General features: G+C 37.4%; 1 protein-coding gene across 1 annotated transcript in view; it reads left to right on the top strand.

The window, feature by feature from the left end:
* Positions 1–21237, top strand: part of LOC134744529 (uncharacterized) — a 79349-nt gene that overhangs the window by 22401 nt on the left and 35711 nt on the right. Inside the window, exon 2 of the mRNA XM_063678336.1 lies at positions 11734–11788. The gene's annotated coding sequence lies outside the window, so the exon portion shown is untranslated. The remainder of the gene's footprint in view (positions 1–11733; positions 11789–21237) is intronic.

The raw sequence follows: 21237 nt of genomic DNA, 5'->3' as shown, positions 1-21237 counted from the left end.
CACTTTGGCCGGCGCTATCTTTTTGATGCTGACTTATTTAAACATAGAGGTTACGTTCGAATGTCAACTGCAGCTACATTAATGCTGTTGCGGCGTCGTTGTTGCTTTGTCGTTGTTGCCTCCGTTGTATCTCTAAATTTCCTTGATAAAATGAAAGACGTTAGAGATGCCACAGGTTTTAAGTACCTATAAAGACAAGAACTAAAATCTTCCAATTCTTGCTTTACTTAGTATTAGGTACCTGCTATTGCAAAGGCCAATTGGACGGACAAGAAAACAAATGAAGAGATTTTAACGCATGGTAGGAGAGAAGAGGAGTTTGTTGAGAACCATAGAAAATAGAAGAGGAAAGATACTTGGACACCTGCTACGATACGACGAATTTATCAAAAACATAATTGAAGGGAGAGTTGAGGCAAGGAGACGGAGGGGGAGACCAAGGAGAACATACATAGATTAAGGAAAGGAAAAACTCAACGTCGTTTCGTATCAAGCTGTCAAGGAGAAGGCAGAGGGCCGACATACATGGAAATCGCTCCACCGACAAGTCTAACTTAAATATATGATTTCATTTCATTTCATTTCATTTATTCCTTTATAAAACATAGTTTTACATGTCAAATACAGTATTTCATATTTACAACTATTTACATCTAAGTTATGATGATGACACTATTGCATAAGTTTAGTACAAGGAGCAGTTTTTTCAGTCATTCATTTCTTGTCTTTCGTTTGTCTTGAAGGCGTTTGTCGCACTAATTCCTTTGTCGCAGTAAAACGGCAGCAGGTAGTTAGCAGTGATTCAGTTATTGGCGAGGCGTTTCAGCGCCTTCGCGACTGTTTTTACAATGTTGGGACAAGGCTTAAGCGAAGCGACACTTCGACTTTCTAAAAATATTATGAGTCTATAAGTCTTGCAATTTGTGCAAAAAATGGGGCAAGCATTAACGAGCACACGAGAAAAATTCAAATAGGGAAATTAACAACACCAGCTGTAAAATAAAACTATATTGTATAGTATATTAAATTTGTAATACATCCCGACGTTTCGAACCCGTCACCACCCGTCCACCCCCCGTCACCCGTCACCCGTTGACCACGAACGCTGTAAAGGGTTCGAAATGTCGGGATGTATTATCAATTCAATATACGCGATATATAGGTAATCTATTTTCATAGTTTTATTTCATGAGTAACTATCGCGGTAACCGAAGACAAAAAATCTCTGAATGGGGTCGACTAAACTTAGTCCGTTGTAACCCTGCCAAGACACAGGTTTGCGCGTTTACCGCAAAAAAGTTAGTTTGTCGTGTCGTGTCGTGTCGAGCCGGCAACGCACTTACAACCCCTCTGGTGTTGCGGGTGTCCATGGGCGGCGGTAATCGCTTACCATCAGGTACACAACAACAATATTAAACACCAGCTGTAAGTAGATTAATCATGCAATTTCTTTTAATTCCAGTGTATCGCCTTGCTCCCGCTGTTAGCTTTATACTTGCGCTGCTTCTTTGCTGTGTTTCCCTTTTTATGTCCAATTTCCCGTCCCGGGCTATGGCGTTGTAAGAATTCAGGTGTTGTATGAAATATTTTTGGAGAAAATATTACTTGTGATAAGATATTTACATGTAATTTCAATTTATACACAGAAAACAAAAGCGCCGCGAGCTGATTTTTCTTTGTTCATCGTCATCATCATCATAACCAGCCAGTCTTTTGATTTCCTTATACGATGCATTCTTTTCCACTTTAGCAGGTAACCAATATCTTAACAGCCACTGCCCTTCGCCCCGATTGTACCAACTGCCACTCTATTTCACGTGTAGAAGCCTTAAAATACTTAGGCGTAGTAATTGACGAAAAGCTATGTTTCAAACAACATATTGTCGATACGTCAAAAAGAGTTCGGAAGCTCATATACACGATGAAACTGCTGAGAGATGTAGCAGATAGTGAAACCTTAAAACTAGTACTTTGCCCTTTGTCAGTCGGTTCTAACATATTGTATCTTGGCGTGGGGGGGCTCAGCATCCTCATCATTGATAAATTTAGAGCGCGCGCAGCGCTCAGTACTTAAGGCTATGCTCAAAAAGTCACCACTTTTTTCAACGGACAGTCTTTTCAGGGAGGCCTGCCTGCGTACTTAGTGTTAGAAAACTCTTTATCGTAAAAAATGTCGCCAGGGCCCACCGAAAGGCCTCGCTCGCGGTTGGACCGGTGGAATCCAACACGCTCAGAAATCGTTGTTTTAGGATGCCATTAATGCCCACTAAGACTAGTTTCTGTAGACGTTTCAGTTCCTACCTAAAACCGTTCCTTTACAACAAGTTCTGCAAGATAGTTGACCTCCAAAAAATGACTGTAAGGGAAGTAAAAATTGTCGTGACTAGAGCATGCTTGGACTGGAACTATCACGAGACTGAACGTTTCTTAAGAAACATATATATTTGAGACTTCCATCCTCTCCTTCTTCTCCTTCCATCCTCCCTCTCTCTTTCACACCCTCATATACAAACACACCCACACACACGCTCTCTCACACATACTCACTCACCGACTTTAATTTGTAAATTTATTAGTTAGTTATTAGCTGTAAGCTACCTCTTATTTTAATTAATCTCTTGTTAAATTAACTTTTCCTTTTATAGTAGTAGTAGTTCTGAAGTCTTAATTATTCAGTATTAAATAAAATAGGTGTAATATTCTACAATGTCAACTGCATTCTTGGAGCCCAAGTCACAGGCATAGCCTAGTTTGGGATCCACTGTATCCATGTGTCTGTAATATTGTTTTCTATTGTCAATAAAATTATTCTATTCTATTCTGTTCTGTTCTGTTCTGTTCTGTTCTGTTCTGTTCTGTTCTGTTCTGTTCTGTTCTGTTCTGTTCTGTTCTGTTCTGTTCTGTTCTGTTGTGTTCTATTCTATTCTATTCTATTCTATATCTAACAACTTAACATAATCCCGGGCCAAGTTCCTAGAAAATTCGTTGAGGTAAAGCAAAACTTTGTTCTTTTCACTTTACAGCCGAATCCACTCAAAAACAAAATGACTCGCTTCATTTACATAAACTCGACTCATTTAAACGTCTCAGAAAAATGAAATAAACTTTCCGTAAACAAACTAATTTCTAAGAGAGTTGGAGCTATTGCTCAGATGTCACGAGTTTATCAAAGTTGTGACTTATAAATGACTTAAACTTGGCCTCGGGTGATACTTTGATAATGAAGACAGCTTAAGACCGCGATTCCAAGAAACGTTTATGCTTTAGGGGAATTAGTACTTAAGTTTTTAGGGTTCCGTACCCAAAGGGTTGAAACGGGACCCAATTACTACGACTCCTCTGTCCGTCTGTCTGTCTGTCTGTCTGTCCGTCTATCTGTCACCAGGCTGTATGTCATAAACCGTGATAGCTAGACAGTTGAAATTTTCACAGATGATGTATTTCTGTTGCCGCTATAACAACAAATACTAAAAAGTACGGAATCCTCGGTGGGCGAGTCGGACTCGCACTTGTCCGGTTTTTTTTTTAAACTTATTTTATAATAGGTTATACAACGTATACCTACGTAACTAAACAAAGTAGCATTGTTTCGCGAAGGCAGTTAAGGGTAATTTGGTATAATTATATAGGCTATTCAGTTAATAATACCTATTTTGGGGTACCTTACCGATATCAGATGATCTTGGTAGAGAAATGTAAAGCTAACATGTGCACTCTTGGCAACCAGTTTTTTTAGGACGTTTATATATGTGATGCTACTCCATAATCCATTAACTATGGTTGCATATCTATATGGTCTGAGGCCGGTTTTTCCAGTGCCCATCGAGTTTTATAAATGCACTAAACAAACACAAAAAAATGCTTAGTTAAAATTTATAGCATACTCTTAAGAACTTTGGCAATGAGTTAAACAACTTAAGAGGGAATAAATTGTACGTGTTAGGTGTAATTAAGAACGAAGTAAAGTTATGACGCTTGAAATGCTCTGAATTTGAGCCGAGTGAGCATACAGAAAGATTATACAATGTGCGTAAGAGAGTCGCAATTTATCTTTAAGTAATTTGTTTTAAGCTACTTTAGCCTAGTCGTTAGTGACGTTCAACCTTTTCGAGACCTGAGGTTGACTGCCGGTTAAGGAATTGCGTGCGTAAAGCTCTTAAATTAATATTTTATGTGTGTATAGACATATAAATTTTATTAATTTATAGCTTTAATTAGTGGCTACCCATCTCTTTAAGTGGCATACGTCGTTTTTGAGTTGTTGGAATTTTGATTATATTTCAATTAATCAAATATTTCAATTACTCCAAGCCTGAGTCGGGTGCGTGGCTGCACGCCTTGCCATCCCCTCATCTAGGCACACTGCTGGACAACGATTCCCTAAGGATCGCAGTGGCCTTAAGATTGGGGTGCAAGGTGTGCAACGCGCACCGCTGCATTTGCTGAGTAATGGTGGAGGAGAACGGCCACCATGGGCTAAGCTGCCAAAGATGCGCCGGTCGTTTCCCCAGGCACCATGCTCTAAATGAAATCGTTCGCCGAGCGATGATCTCGGTAGGTGTTCCGTGCCTTCTGGAACCACCAGGGCTGTCTCGAACAGACGGCAAACGTCCCGACGGGCTGACGCTGGTTCCCTGGCAGAGAGGGCGGTGTCTTATATGGGATGCAACCTGTGTGAGTACATTTGCTGCATCCCATGTAGGACACACTGCTAAGTCGGCAGGCTCAGCGGCAGAGACTGCCGCCAAAAGCAAGCGCCTCAAATACTCTGCTTTGGAAGCCACCTATGACTTCGTGCCCGTCGCCGTCGAGACAGCCGGGCCCTGGGGGCGGGAGGCGCGTGAGCTCTTCCGAGAGCTTGGCAAGCGCCTCAGAGAGAAAGGGAGTGACCCCCGTTCTGAGTCATGGCTCGTCCAACAGGTCTCCATCGCCATACAGCGGGGTAACGCTGCTAGTGTTATGGGGACCTTTGGACCCGGTATGGCTCAGAACGGATTTTGGTTTCTAATTATTATTATTTTTTTCGTATTTCTTGTATTACAAATAGATCATTATTACTCCATTAATCAAATTTCATATTTAAATGACGTAATCTGTCGGGAGCCGACGGCCTATCACTCCACTCCAAGGAATATTAAAATTTAGTATTTTGCTCAGTTTGAGACTACATTTATCTTTGTAGTTAGGTAAAAAGTGTAAAAACCTGTACGTGTTTATTGTTTACAAAATGTTACATAATTAATCTCGGGTAACATGGTGTAAAACCATTTATTACTATACTATAGTATGATAGTTTTAATTTTACTTAAATCGGTCAATTTTTCGGTAAACATAATGCCACCATTTAAAGGAAACAGCTCTATAATCTACATAGTAAAATATTGGCAAATAAAATTTCAAAATCAAACACATTGTCGGTGGGATTTTCCTGGTAGGTACTGTTTTTAAATACCTTCCTGTACAATTAAAGTTAGACCGAAACTGTATAATGTCATATAAATAGGCTATTAATATGCACTAAAACTATAGCTTACAACCACACACTAGGTATGACGCCTTAAGTAATACCAAAGTTAGATGTAAGCAATTTGGCGCAACTAAGAGGGGATACATTCTAATTGCCTACCAAGCTCGGGCGAGTCGACGCCTCAGAATGTACCATCAATCGGCCGTAAAAGTGCATGGCGACTTTATCAATGAATTCATTCGTAATTTCTCCATGCAATTTCGCAGCTCACTGTACAAGATTGTGTGTCGGTCCTGCTTAAGTAAGTAGATGCTCCATTTTCCAAGTCAAGCATTCGCTTTCACTGACTTTTAATCATTCATAGATTCGGGTAATAATTAACTACCGAGTGGACCGCAGCGATCGCCGAGAGCGTGAGTTGTATTACTTGTGTTAAATTTTATTAGTCAGTCTCCATTAAGTTATAAGTCAGTATAGGCGAATACATGACTTGAAAAATTGAACACTGGTTATTGGTTACTCGACTCGCTAGTTTACGCGCAACGCAACTATTTAATGGGAATATTCAGGCAGAGAACTCCCAGTCGACCAAGTTGGAGGACAGCCGGCGAAGTTAACTTGCCATAAAATTGTTTGATACTTCGACAAAGGATCTGCATTTTCTGGCTACGTAGTCAAAGAATAGTGGAGTGCAAACGAGCCGTGTTCTTGGCAGATAAAAAGGATTGTGGAAGCTTGAAAGCATTACGTAGACGTAATTTTATATTACTGTACCTGAATTTTAGTGTCTGGCAGTCTCAATTGAAGTCTTGTATGTTCTTTATAATACAAGAGTATAATCTTACATACTAACTTAATCTCTTAACTCCTAGGGGTCTACATTTTTCAGCCAAAGAACAATCTTGAGGCCTTAAATTTATTATCGATTTTTGACTTTCTTTGCTGACTCAATATTTATAATCATATTCCTGGTACGCAAATAAACTTTCGAAAGCAATCATTCGAGTAATAATTCTAGCGCAATATTGTGTACAATTCGTCAGAAATTTCAAATAATGGCACTCGACTTTTCTATTTCCGACATATGAAATTACTTCCATCGGAACACCGAAAAGCAATACGGGAAATGTAGGTATGCTCCAGTTGGTGAAACAAGCTTCCGTGTACCACAAAATCGAATATTGAATGTGCTTTTTAATTTGAAAATGCTGTTTTCCTTATATTTCATTAATAAGGTTTTCCCGAGGGGCTACAGTATGGGGTTCTTCAAAAAAGGAGTGTACAGGTTTTTAAAGGGTCGGCAACGCGCGTGTAATATCTCTTTCTCTAGTGTTACAGGCGTCCATAGGCTACGGTAACTGCTTACCATCAGGCGGCCGTATGCTTGATTACCACCGACGTGGTATTAAAAAAAAAAAGTACAGGTTGTAAATAGTTTTTCAAAAAATACTCATAAATTGGTGTTTGCAGGGCCGGATCTAGGGTAGAGCGAGTGGAGCGGCCGCTCTAGGCGCCGGATGGCAAGGGGGGCGCCAAAATGGCAAATGAGAATAAAAGGGTAAAAAGCTTTAACGAAGGGCGCCAAAACCCCATTTCGCTCTACCCTGATCAAGGACTCGGGACTGGGTGTTTGCGGGTTAAACTCATATTTTGATTCATTAATTTGTTTCATAAAACAGAAAATTAAAATTCTACAGCGGCTTTGATACCAAACGTAGCTAAATTGCATCAGTGTGATCAAATTACCTCTAATAAGTTTTTTGTCATATAAATAGAAAAAAAAAACAGTGTTTGTGTTCTCTGCATTATAAACGGTCTTCATTTCTGCTTCTCCTTTAACTTAAAATAAAATGCCGCTACCTATAAGTATTACGATATTTCCTATTTAACGTAATAATTTATAGGTGAAGGTCACGCCTAACCGCTTTTATTACCGCTTCGGGCTTTCCGTTACATTCCAATATAATCCACATAAATGTGTTTGGAAAGTGAAATTCTAATTTATTTATATATTTTCGAGGTTTAATATGACAGCAGAGATGGGCATTAATCGATTAATCTTTTAGTTAACTAATCAATCGATTAAAAATATCAATCGTCATTTTTTAATCGCGATTAATTTAGTTGCGATTAAATTAGTTGTGAGAATGTTCGACTAACAACTAAATTAGTTTTAGTTTCAATCGACTAAAATTCACGATTAAATCTATATTAAAACTACGTAGTCGCCTGTTTTTGCATTTTTTATCTTGCAATATGTAACTACAAGTACGTATGTATGTAACATACGGAGGTACTCGTATGTTGTAACTATGTTAGTTTGGGTTCCCCAGTTCTTATTTACCCTTAGATAAGAGAAATTTAATCCAATTCCAGAGAGATGCACTACTTTAGTAGCAAAATAATAGTGAGAACAGATCTCACTCCTTAGAAACGGTCAAAATATCGTAAAAAATACATGACTATTTTATTTTTAAACATCCGTTAAGATGTCCTAATCAGTCTGTCAACATAGTCATACCGAGGTATTCTATTCAATTTGCTTCTAACATTAGTCGCGAGAAAATAGTCTAACTAATTAGTCGATTACAAAATTTAGTTGTCCGAAATCAATCGGCAACTAATTTAGTTGCAACTAAATTAGTTGCACTCTATACAACTAAGATTGATCAATCGTCGTTTTCAATCGTCAGTCGCAATTAATTCTTGTAATCTTAATCGTTAATCGTTAGTCGATTACATTTTGCCCATCTCTGTATGACAGGATGTTTTTGCTTTCGCTTCTTAAACCTATCTTTAAATCTAAATGTTATTTAGTGTAAGTGGCGTAAGAACAACCAATACCATTTCATTTTAATATGAATAATGCAGCTTGACTGCACGTTGAAGCAACGATTCAGCTAAAATAGATTGTGTAGGTCAAATCGGTGTTGACCCAGAGAAAGTTTTATAATTATATTTACCTCATAAACTAACCTAACCACTAGTCCTTACCTACACCTATTACATATTAAATTAGATGGATAATCTGGTGTAGACTTCAGAAGGAGCATTTTCCCAGTAATATAATATTTTCTGAAGCACTCAACCGAATGAGTGAACTTTGTATCTCGTGCAATCGTCCCTAGCCAGCTCTGCATCAACAAGTTTCATATTTTTAAACTTTAACAGCATTATTTTCAATCTTCTTTACGTTATGAGGGTGGTGAACGACCGTTTCTCCATACAATCTTAGACCCCATTTTCGTTTCTGTCTATTGACATAATGAAAAATGTTTGATGTACCTATAATTATCAACCATAACTATGCTCCTTTGTTTGACTTTTTAAAATTTTTGCAAACGTTTATTTTGAAGTAAAACTTCTTTAGACGCGACTTGAGGGTAACTCAGATTTTTTCTGACGGAAGTAACGCACAATAGGACACACGTCAAAGTGCCAACATAGCGATAAATGTCATCGTCAAAGAAGTTTTACTTCAAATACTTCAATCGCGCGTAAAGATTACACGCACACACTTTACACACTTTTTTTGCTTATTGTAAGAGTAAGCTTTATTTGACATCCATAAGCGCATTATACTATGCCTAATTGAAAAATAAACTATCCATATTTCTTTGGCATTATTGCTGCCACTTAAGAGGCAATTATGTGATGATACATGATAATTAATCACGGTTTTCATCAACGCCATTCAAATTTCATCCATCCATTATTTACGCAATAATTGTTTTTTCTACCCATTCATTTGTTACCCCAAGGCTATACCAAGGTCCTTTTGTAACAGAAATGTTAGCAACAATTTCTTCATTGTGTTTATAAAAGATGGCGTCAATTACGATAAGGGTCTATTTAAAGATGACGGGTAATTACAGATTTGTGCAATGTAACCTTAGCTATCATATGTAGTTGCTTCACGATTTGCAAGAGCCATAAGTCAAATTGCATGGCTGACATTTCTCTATCAAATACTTTCATTGTTGCATCGCGTGCACAATGGGTGTGGTTTGAATAGATTGATAATATAACAATGCTTGGGGTCAGGTTTGTGGAACATGTTATGTAAAGGCAATCAGACTGATTGTTCTGTTATGATACTGCTGAATTATTTGCCTTACATTAATTTGAGAATTTTATCGTCTTTACAAAGCAAATTTATTTTATGGAATTTGTTCGTTTGAATGGGTACGATTTGCCTAATATGGTTCTCAATTTTGATATAATTTTGATTACTATGTCTAGACCACTTATACAATAACTAAACCTCTCGCCTGACAGACGCTAAGTAAAAATACCAAAACTTCCGAGAGACTTAGGAATACCTATTAAATACATAGTTATATTAAAATGGGTAATTAATTAACTAACTAACCAGGGTCAGCCAACGCACGCTCCAGTTAAACTCCTCGCTTTGAGGGGAAACGTGCTGAGCAATTTAAACTTTAAAAACGTGAGTGACTTGTTATAGCATATTTAATATAATATGTACGTTCTTAATATATTGCGTGGGTAGAACCGACCATAAATTTAATAATTCTAATCTAACGCAGCGCTTTTTAAATAGCTCGGCCGGTGTGCTATCGATTTTGCCAAATATATTAGTACTCAACGCTTGCTAGGAAAACTTATGTTACTTATTATCCTACACCTAAATGTACTGCGAGCAGCTTAATTGAATGCATTTATAAAAGTGTCCATGCAATTTTATAGCTTAGTGTATTCGTCGTATCTCTCGATTACGATAGCTACCTAAGCCTTCCGTGAACATCAAAAATCGAATAATATTGTTATCTGCCTCTCTAGGGGCCCGTTTCTCAAAAGCTTGTAACTTGTAAAATACAAGGAGATGTCACTTTTTGACAGCTTTAGTTAGAAAGAGACTTCCACTTGTATTACAAGTTACAAGCTTTTGAGAAACGGGCCCTAGCTCTCTATCGACAGTAACGAAATTTCGATGTTTCAACTTAGAACGATTTCTGCTATTACATTCTGAAATCTCTACATATGAGCTTTTGTATAAATATAGGTATCTTTTGCTATTATATAAGTTTATTTAACCGATATAAAAGTAGACCTTTTGTTGCAAGATTGGACTGTTAAAGAACAGCTCAAATAAAACTAAAAAATAAAATATTCTATCTCAATATCAATCTACGTTGAATAAATACGAATGTTCCCACGATTCTTCATTTTGCAAAAATAAAACGGTCTTTATTATGTGGAGCGACTGGAGCGTAGACTTCGAATTTAAAATTCGAATGGTTATACTTTTAAAATATGCATGCAATCAAATACCCCCGTCGCTCTAGTTCGGTAGAGGATTAAATTCAGTTGCTCTGTTCTGCCGCGCTGTATTGCTGCCGACTCTTTTTTTGAGTATAATGTCGTTTATCACGGACATTTTAATATTTCTCGTGTCAATGCATCTGGCAGAATGCGGTGCGACAGTGTTTCTAACTAACTTATTAAGGATCTTGACGTGGACAACGATTTTTCCCGTGACAATGAATCCGGCAGCAATTCGGCGCGGCAATGGAGCGGCAATCGGAGTTTAACTTTATTGCAGCACAAATATTTTAGTCTATTAAAGACTGTACCAAGTTCCGTGAGATGGTCGCCGACATCCGCTGAGGATATAGCACAACAAGAAGAAGAAAGACTGTATATTTTAAAGTGAAATAAAAAACAGCGCTTTACTGTCTAAATAAAAGTTATAGGATGGAGTACTGGAAAAGCTCCTAATTGGGCAAAGGCTGAAGCTATTAAAAGGAGAGACTTAATTTTTTAACGCTTTTTATAGAAGCGTTTGGTTTTTGAATTAAATTTTACAGCAGTTTCAAAGATAATTTAACAGTTAACGTTTTACTGGCTTAAATAATCTTGTTATGGTCCTAATAAATAATGAGAGCTGACTACGTAGGTTCCTGATAAATAAATTAAAAGGCTTTTGGAAAACCCTGTATAACTTGTATTAGAATAAGAACGCCCATTGATTTACCTCTACTTTAATATTTGTAACTTGTATCTTCAATAAAGAATATTTGTGACAAAAAATTGAATCAGTATTTCACATAAATGACATTTTCGTACAGCAATGTCACAAGTACAGGTTGATTTTGTTATATCTGACCATACTCTGGAAGGTGAATATTATGTAGGTCATATTGAACAACTTTTACTATGGATTCAACCCCTAATGGAGAAAAAAAATCTGCTGTTCCATAGAAAACATTGACATATATTAATTACAATTTATTTGTTAACAGGTCTAATTTCATCAGATTCTGCTGCAAAATTGTCCTTGGAGAGCATTCATAAAAAGTAAGTTCTAGAAAGTATTAATATTAATATCAGTTTATCAAATACACGACCCGATTTATTTTTATTATTTTCACTTTATTTATCTTTTTAAATCTAAATAAAAGGCCACGATTGCTACTTTATTAGCGGAATAGAACTGTAGATAGGCAATAGTACTCATATATGATCCTATTCTTCATAGTGGTTCAGAAAACTAAACCAATGAAGATAATAAAGAAGATAAAAGTCGCCAGAGATTTTCAGTTCAATCTCTGGGTCTCTTTAAGACATCGCCATCGCTTTACTGTAGATGAGGCAATGAAGAAAGAAATAAACATGTAAAAGCCAAAATATAGATATCAATTTAATAACCGTAGTTCCGATACAGGTGTTACGCCAGGTTATGTGGCTTACGTGACTCGATTGACCAAAATGGTTTGCGGTCTCGGTCCAATTTACTTATGCCGTGCCAACCGCGCGGTAATGAAATAATGCTCGTTACGTCTCGCTGTTTGGTAGGAAGGATGTGCGGGATATATGTCGAGAGTTCTGTCCTACCCCATAGTATAGCAGCGTAACAGAAAATGGACAACTACTTTGAATTTGGAATTTTTTCCACAAGAATACGGGAATAATTTGATGAGTTTTCCAATGACTGTTACATTCTACGAGGCGTGATAGCTAACGGGTGGACTGTATATTTGTGTAATGAGCTGAGATGATGGAAACACGTGTTATAAGTTAACTTTACTTAATTACTTCGAAGAAAATACAGCACAACATTTTAAGTGTCAAAGGTAGACTGACAATTAATACTTGACATAGAACAAGAAAAGTATAAAGATCTTACAAAAAGGTCGCATGCCAGCCAGTCGCCAACCAAGGCGTGATGCGGAGCTAAGGGGTCCACTGACTATCAGTCCACCGGACGATATCGGCCTGTCAGTTGTTCGGAACTGTCAAATTTTTGTTCTAACTGACAGGCCGATATCGTCCGGCGGACTGATAGTCAGTGGACCCCTGACGGCTCTTACTTATCCCACGATAAAAAACGAAGGATTTTTGGTGTATATGAAGACTTGTACTTCAAATTACATTATATTTGAAGTTATGATGTTGTATGGATTTTATGTGATAGATTTTAAATTTAGGTACCTTTATTGTCTTGATTACACTTAATAAATTATCTATAATCACAAAGATTTCAAATTGTATAGGTATATAAATATATTATATCACTTTTTCCTCAGACGCTATAAGTAAATCTTATCTTTTCTTTACAACCCCCACAAATTTCATAAGGCAAAAAGTAAACGTAATAAATAACAAAACAATCACAAGACACGTAAGACCCGGATTTGTATGCCTATCGCGGAATTCATAGAAGCCGGAGACCGATAAGAATATCTTATAAGGGTTTTATGTAGGGTTGCTAGATACCCTTCCTAAACTTTTAAGGAAATCCCTGATAATAGATATAAGTGAAGCTGGCGTCAATAAAATCTAAAATAATGCGTCGTATACGTATCGTATCGTGTGATATTCAAAAACTGTTGAAATACTTACTTGTATTATGTTAATGTGATATTTGTCGAATCTGGTTGCTCCTATTTTGATGGACCATAGTACTGGCAGTAGATGGAACACTGTCACATTTATATTTCTGTAGCGATACCATATATAAGTTGTTTGTTTACTTTTATGTGCGTGAGTCGATCGCTATACATTCTCTGGTAAATAGTGATACGTTTTCCCTCATAAAAACAATACCTACCTATCGTGTTTTAACGGGGCCTCATGTGACGAGGCACATCATACATCCTACATGTACTTCATACATGTACTTCATATTGTTTCATACAGGCACATCCTACATGTACTTCATACATGTACTTCATATTGTTTCATACAGGCACATCCTACATGTACTTCATTTGTTGTCAGTAAGTAAGTGGTTTTGAATGGTGTTATTCCAAATTGCTGCCGATCGTGTCCGTTGGTGTGGTGGGAGGTTTGCTAATGTGTAGTCGGACTTTATAATATCATTAATTCCACTGTTACAAAAAGTAAGTTCGATAAAAAATAATTCGCCCTTTAACGATTTTGAGATACCTGCTCGGACATTGACTGCACGTTTCATCCATGTTATCATTATAGCAGTTATTAATACTAAGATATGAATACGATCTCCATATTGACCATGACCATTTATAGCAGTTATTATTTTTATTTTTTTGAAGCAACAAAAAATAATTTACCTACAAAATCAGTGTGATTATGTGTTTTATTTCTAGTTGTTAAAGTGTTCTCAGGGATATTTCGATATTCCAGACAGCTTGATATAAAATAAAAATTCCATACGTGTGGTAACCCTGACTCTATGTACATAAGCCGGGATACTGTTTATACTTGTTATTGAATATTTTTGCCGATGCTGAGATTATTTTCCTATTTCTTACATCATTAACATTCTGACCAGCTTCAGGATAAAATGAGAGACTGGTCTATCTAGAAATCAGGAAGTAATTTCTTATATTAAATAATTATAATAAATAAAAACAGGTTCATTTACATTTTACATGATATTTTATTGCTATAATACTCATAAAACTTATATCTAGAAGTTAATATAAACATTATTATTTTGTAGTTAATTAAAATTACACTGATGATGTGGACGGTTAACATATCTAATTCAGACACACACACACACACCATATCGTATCACACACACACATCATATCGTGGTAACCGAAGACAATATTATATATTCAATAAGCTAATGTAAAACTAATTTAATTAATTAATTTAATTTTTATGTCGGGCAGACGAAACGGAGCATTTCCACTCGGGTGAAGGAACACATAGGTGATGTCAAGCACCGTCGACCTAGGTCTGCTGTCTGTGAGCATGTCATGGATAAAGCCAATCACTCAGTCAAGTTTGATAAGCCTCTGGTTCTTGCCAAGGAGAAGCGTTACATACCCAGAATGCTGCGCGAGGCCATTGAGATTAAGAAATATCCAAACTTTAATAGGGAAGATGGCTTTTCTCTACCACCAGCTTGGGATCCTGTAGTCCATCTGATAAAGGAGCAAGCGAGACATAGACTGTGAGACCTTAGTGTTGGATGATGCTGGACATTCTGATGTTTTGAAAAGATGTGTCCCGCCGAGTTTGTTGCCGGTCCCATATTGGGATACCCTCCTACAATTTAGGAGGGAATTAAACCTTCTCGGGTCCGTGGTGTAGGGTTGGAGCCGGCGTAGTTTTTATCGCGTATATATATATATATATCTTTACTTGAAAATAATTGTAGTGTATAATTAGCCTTATGAACCGAGTTTGCATGTACAACCAGCCTTAAAATTTGTAGTCTATGATTGTTCATTATTTTAGTATGTGGGTATTTTTGCACTTTGTAATTTTTCCTCAGTCACGAACGCTGTAAAGAGTTCGAAACGTCGGGATGTATTATAAATTCAATATACGCGATATAATCCGTTTTCATAGTTTTATTTCATAATTTTGAAAATCGATTAATATCTATTAAACCAGAAGCATTTCATAAATTTTGCAAAACTTACGTCACTGCGATGCAGGTATGCTTCCTTTTGTTGCAGTAAAAATACAAAATTAGTACATACTCCGAATTCGAAATAAACCCAATTAACCTTATCTATAAAAATAAATAAGTTACGTTAGTAAGTATGTATATGAATTGGCCCGTTAAAGAACCTATAAACCTACCTTACAATCTTGCTCAATTCTAAACAGCTACAAAATTAAAAGCAGAAAAAATAGTGCTCTGTTCCAGTGTTTTCTACAAATAATTTCAAAGATATTTCTCAGAAATCTGCATTCATAAAATATGAAGTTCCCTAACTTTCGCGCAGCAATATCAAGATTAACTTAATTAAATAATTCAACTTAAGCCCCTCGCTAAGTTATTTTAACGGAAAAGGGGTCGTCTGTTTTAGAATTGATTCAGTTTTCCGCAAAGAAAGCGCGAAGCGTGGCATTTAAAAACACTGGTGACGAATGTAGTGCCGTGATCGTGGCACATTATTTCTTAGGGTTCCGTGAGATGTATGACATTTATCGGATCTTAAAATAGTCACCGTCTATACCTTATATTCGCATGATATGTAGATTGTAACAAACATACATAATTAAGGATACATTCCAATTACGGTTGAATTAAATTTGTCGATTTTGTAATTCCTCCATTGGGCTTTCTTCTTCATCATCGAAATCATGTTTATGGTAAAATCAATCCTTAACGCTCAAGCCCAACTCATACTTGACCGAAATGTTTTTTGTCTATGATTGCGTGTCCAATATGCGTGTAATTTACAATAACTATACCTACTTAGTAACGACATTATTAAGTGCCCGTTTCGTACATCTTTCTTTTGTTTTCTGGTAAACTATGCCTATAACAGAACTGTCCGATCTGTCTGATCCTGGAGGGGCGGATAGGAAGGAAGCGGGGTAGAGGAAAACCCAGACGCAGCTTTTTAGATCAAGTGAAAGAAAAAGTAGGGGTCGTGTCGTATCAAAAAGTCAAAGAGCTGGCGCGAGATAGGGAAAGCTGGAAGATACTCCACCGACAAGAGAATAACTCTTAAGTTAATGATGATGATGATGTATTTGTTGATGAAAATACAACAAACACTCTATGTATGCCTTTCACATTTGAGGAGTTCCCTCGGTTCCTCGTGGGTCTCATCATCAGAACTCGAGCTTGACAAAAATATCTCTTAAAAACTTAAGTTAAGTAACAGAACTGTCCTCTGTAAAAATGTACTCAATGAGACAAAAAAGTTATTATTTATATTTAAGTTTAATATGGTACCTTCAGGAGTGCTGGAAGGAACCCAAAGGGATTTAATTGATAACCCAAGACGCAAAAACTTTTTACCAGGTTGAAATTGAGTCAGCCGTAGGTAAATAGTAAATTCTCACGTGAATGAAGCCGTTCGAACATTGAAATAATTTTAACGGCGAAAGTGACAGCGTAACTGACGTTTGATGTCGACGTAAGTGCGTTATTAACGTCTAGATAATCTATCCAGACTTTTAAAGATATGCACTTGGTTTGAGACTATGCCATTTTGATATTAAGCTTAGCATGTTGCTTGGTATTACGCTCTTACAGAAGTGACACAACACAAAGCACCCAGCACAGCCAGAAAAAAGTCGGACCAAGCTAGAACTGCACAGAGTGCAGTAACAAAACGTGGGCGGACATAAACGGCCAACAGTTCCACAATTTGTATTGCCAAAGTTGGCGCAGAGTTAGCTTAGACGGACTTTAACTCTTTAAACACAAAAACAAATGAACGATCCGCGGGCAAAAACAAGTGATTGCATATCTGGATAAGCCATGACTTCTAAGGAATGGGCGGGCTGTCGTTATGCAAGCAAATATATTTGAATTTAGTACGTGAATTAAAAAACCGACCAAGTGCGAGTCGGACTCGCGCACCGAGGGTTCCGTACTTTTTTAGTATTTGTTGTTATAGCGGCAACAGAAATACATCATCTGTGAAAATTTCAACCGTCTATAGCTATCACGGTTCATGGCCTGGTGACAGACAGACGGACAGACGGAGAGCGGAATCTTAGTAATAGGGTTTCCCGGCGTTTCCCGTTAGTGTGGCCCCAACATTACACTAGTTTAGTACAAACAATAGCGCGTCCGCGACATGCTCCATTTATAATATAAATTCCGATGTCTAGTTTTTCCACTTGAAACCCTAGGTTTCTAGGGAGATACCTATGTGTTAGCGGTAAAGGTGGACGACTGTAAAACGCGTTTATCTCAATCTGTAAAACACGTTTATCTCAATCGACGCGAGACTTAATAACCGTTATTGATTGCATCGACGTTCTCGCTTTAAGCCGACTACTCACACACCTACCGCAGATCCGATATCGGAAATCTGGATTGTTCTAGTCACACATACACATTGCTGACCTACAGTGTAAGAGCCCACTAAACATAAATGACTACAATGGCAATAACATTTCATTGAGACCTAGAAATGTGCAATTTGCTGAACTTTTGAAAACTTTCATGAGGAATTTCTCAGTTCCCCTACCCCTATCCCTACGGCTTTATAGGTAAAAAAAATTCAGTTTCTCTACCCGTACCCCTACTCCTTTTTAGGTACTACAATATTTCAATTCAGCTGCAAGTGTGTAACCGACTTTACAACCATTATTGATTTACATCGACGCTGCAGCGGCGGTACCTAATAAAAGTCGTATTATGATGGCATTTATCGTGTGATAAATCATCGTTTTATGTCAAATAGCGTCAGAAAGTGCATTTTTGTAGTAAAACGTCATGGGCGTTTCGTCAATCGCTGATGACAAAGTGAGTGTCTGACAGAGGGACACGTGACACGTCACGTCTAGACGTCGTTATATTCTTTGTTTTAACTTTGGTTTCTTTCATTCGTTAAATAAAAGAAAACAAAGACTTTACGTGAGAGAATATCAAAGGGAGCCAATTTTTTATTGGGGATAAATATTTTAGCGAGATAAAGATTCCTATTTTGCCCATGATGTCCAAGACTGACCAAGTAAAAAAAGCCACCTTAGGAAAATTCCATTGCGCGGTAAGGGGCAAAAACAGATCGAAGTCGATGGAAACAAATCATTAGAGCTGCAAAACTAAGTGTTCATGATTCGCAGTAGGGGAAACCGAGGTAAGTTGACACACCGTCTATTTTGAGACATAATTGTTATTAAGCTAGGAAAAACTATGACTAGGCGCGCCTCACCGTGCTCGGTTCCTTCAATATGCGTCCTGGCATCAAGACGATTATGGATACCGCAAAATTGACGTTGTTTCTATTTAACTCTGTTTTAACTCATTTCGGTCTCCATGTCCTTCACAGGAGGAGGGCAAACAAGAGAGAGAAAAGAAGATTAAGATATTATAGTCGACTCTGACTCTGCATTTATTATAGAATTTAACCATAGGCTAAACTGTATAGTTTAGTTTTGAAGCAATTTTACACCAATATGACCAAGGCGATTGGAAAACGCGTTTATCTCAATCGGGCGACGCGCGAGGCTGGTTAATAACCATTATTGATTGCACCGACGTGCTTACCCCTTTACAACCATTCAGTTTGCACGACGAAGTGTTTATGAAACTCGTACACGTTGTATTATGATCGTGTTTATCATGTGACAATTAAATAAAAAAGCCACCTCATGGAAATTCTGTTGAGCGGTAAGGGGAAAGAATAGGTCGAAGCTGATGGAGAAAATTCACTAGAGGTGCAAAACTAAGTGGTCACGATTCTCATTAATGAGAAACTGGCAAAGAACAAAGACAGAAAAGAAGATTAAGAGCTTTATTCTCTTTGACACTGACTGCAGAATCAATTATTTACTTTGACCCTAGGTTAAACTATATTACTTGTGGTTTCTGAAGGGAAAATTAGCAGAGATTTTACACCAAAATGACCAAAGCCATTGTAAAATGCGTTTCTCTCAATCGGGCGACGCGCGAGGTTGGTTATTAATCATTATTGATTGCATCGACGTGCTTACCCCTTTAGAATCATTCACAATTTACACGGTGATTTACGAGATGGTTGTAAAAGTCGTGTTATGATACGATTATCACGTTGTCAAGTAAGTTTTTGTCAAGAACTTTGTTTTTGTTTAGTATCTAATCATAATTCAGTTTAGATAAAACGAAAGTCTTTATAGGGAAAGAGAGCGTGGGCACAGAATAAATAATAGTACTAGGTACTTACAGAAGATTCACTCTCTAACAAAACGCGTCGATTACGACAGATATGACAGCTAGATGGCGCATGCGCGAACAGCCGTACGTAGCGGTGCGCGGCAATTACTATGGCTAGACCTCAGAAAAGGGGGCGGCCGCATGTACTTGTAGCGGTGCGATGAAATCGCGGAGTGAGTCACGCCTGGCGTGGGTGAACTTTGGGCGGCAGCATATCTTTATTAGGGAAAAGAATCAATGTCAAGTTTTGAACACAATGTGGCAGACCATCCAACACGGAAGGCTGTTGTTGACAGAAAATACCCGACATGTACTTGACAAGTTGACAACTGTCGTTTTATATGGTCCTTGTTGTCGCGACAGCAATCTCGTTAGCGCGTAGGAAAACTACCCAGTTATCGGTCTATCAATTGTGGGCACCATCAACCTTTTCCAAGGAATCAGTTGTGACTTGCCTACAACAATAAATGGCAATGCCATGGTACTTTAATACTTTTCAATGTTTAACTTATTTGAAACTTTACCCTAGTACAGTTTCGTTGCTTAACGCTTGGCTGCTCATATGAGCGAGCTTAATTATTAATTTCGCTCCCAATACGAAAGCACGGTTTATGCAGTCATCGTCAAATGGCAAACGAATATTTTCGCAAAACATATGTGGCTGCAAATTTGCATTACTACATGTTAATTGGTCGAGAACTGGCTTCACTCAGAATTTAAAACCAAATCTAAATTATCGGTTTCGAGCTGTGGTTAACCTCATTAACATTATGTTGAAGCTCGTATTTGCATATAGGTATTTTTAATCATAAATTTATCATTAAATTCAATTTATTGGGCTACATTCGGCGACATGATTACCAGAGTCGAGCAATTCGAATTTTAGTTACCAATAACTCCAATATCACATCGGATCGGAATGAGATCCAAAAACTAAATCTCGAATTGACCTGTTAGTTACGCACTTACAAATTAACTACGTACATGAAAACTATTCTGTTTTTGATAAAATCCTAATAGCCTTTTTTCAAATGAATCCATTGTCATGTTGATGACAAGTTACAATGAGATATTGTGTGAAAATTCTATCAAATATATTTATTAAACTGATATCAAACTTATCTAATAATGTTTCTATCATTTTCATAAATAATCTTCATCAAACACCAACCTCATTTTACCAAATCTCGTAAAACCCACAAAGTACGAGGAAAAATGGTGTGAGAAGTAAATTGGTCGCTGGCTCATGAAAGCCGGGCTTTTGTCTAGAATGTAGGGCACTCGGCGCAGATCAACAAATCAGAGCAGACACCGAGTACACTTCGTTGCATGCTGGAAATTGGCCGGTTAGTTTACTCTTTTACTTTAACTGGGTATTTTTTACACGAAAACCATAGATTGTTTTAAGTTAACGGAGGTTAACGAAGGGAGTTAACAAATTAAAAAAACCGGCGGGTCAAACCTCGCTTGCACCTGATAGAGAAACACAATGCTTTTAAAAATATAAAAAGAGGTTGTAAAATTATAGCCGGTAACAACTTTGTTTGTAGAAAAAGGCGCGAAATTTAAATTTTCTATGGGACGATAACACTTCGCGCCTACGTTTTTTAAATTTGCCGCTTTTTTACTGACAGAAGCTGAGCGCGTGGCCATTGTGTGTGAGCCTCAGGCACAAAGGCCACGCGCTCATACAAAA

Source organism: Cydia strobilella, chromosome 10 (genome assembly GCF_947568885.1).
Source record: "Cydia strobilella chromosome 10, ilCydStro3.1, whole genome shotgun sequence".
Classification (NCBI taxonomy): domain Eukaryota; kingdom Metazoa; phylum Arthropoda; class Insecta; order Lepidoptera; family Tortricidae; genus Cydia; species Cydia strobilella.
Note: the sequence above shows the minus strand (reverse complement) of the source record. Positions and strands in the feature narration are given on the sequence as shown.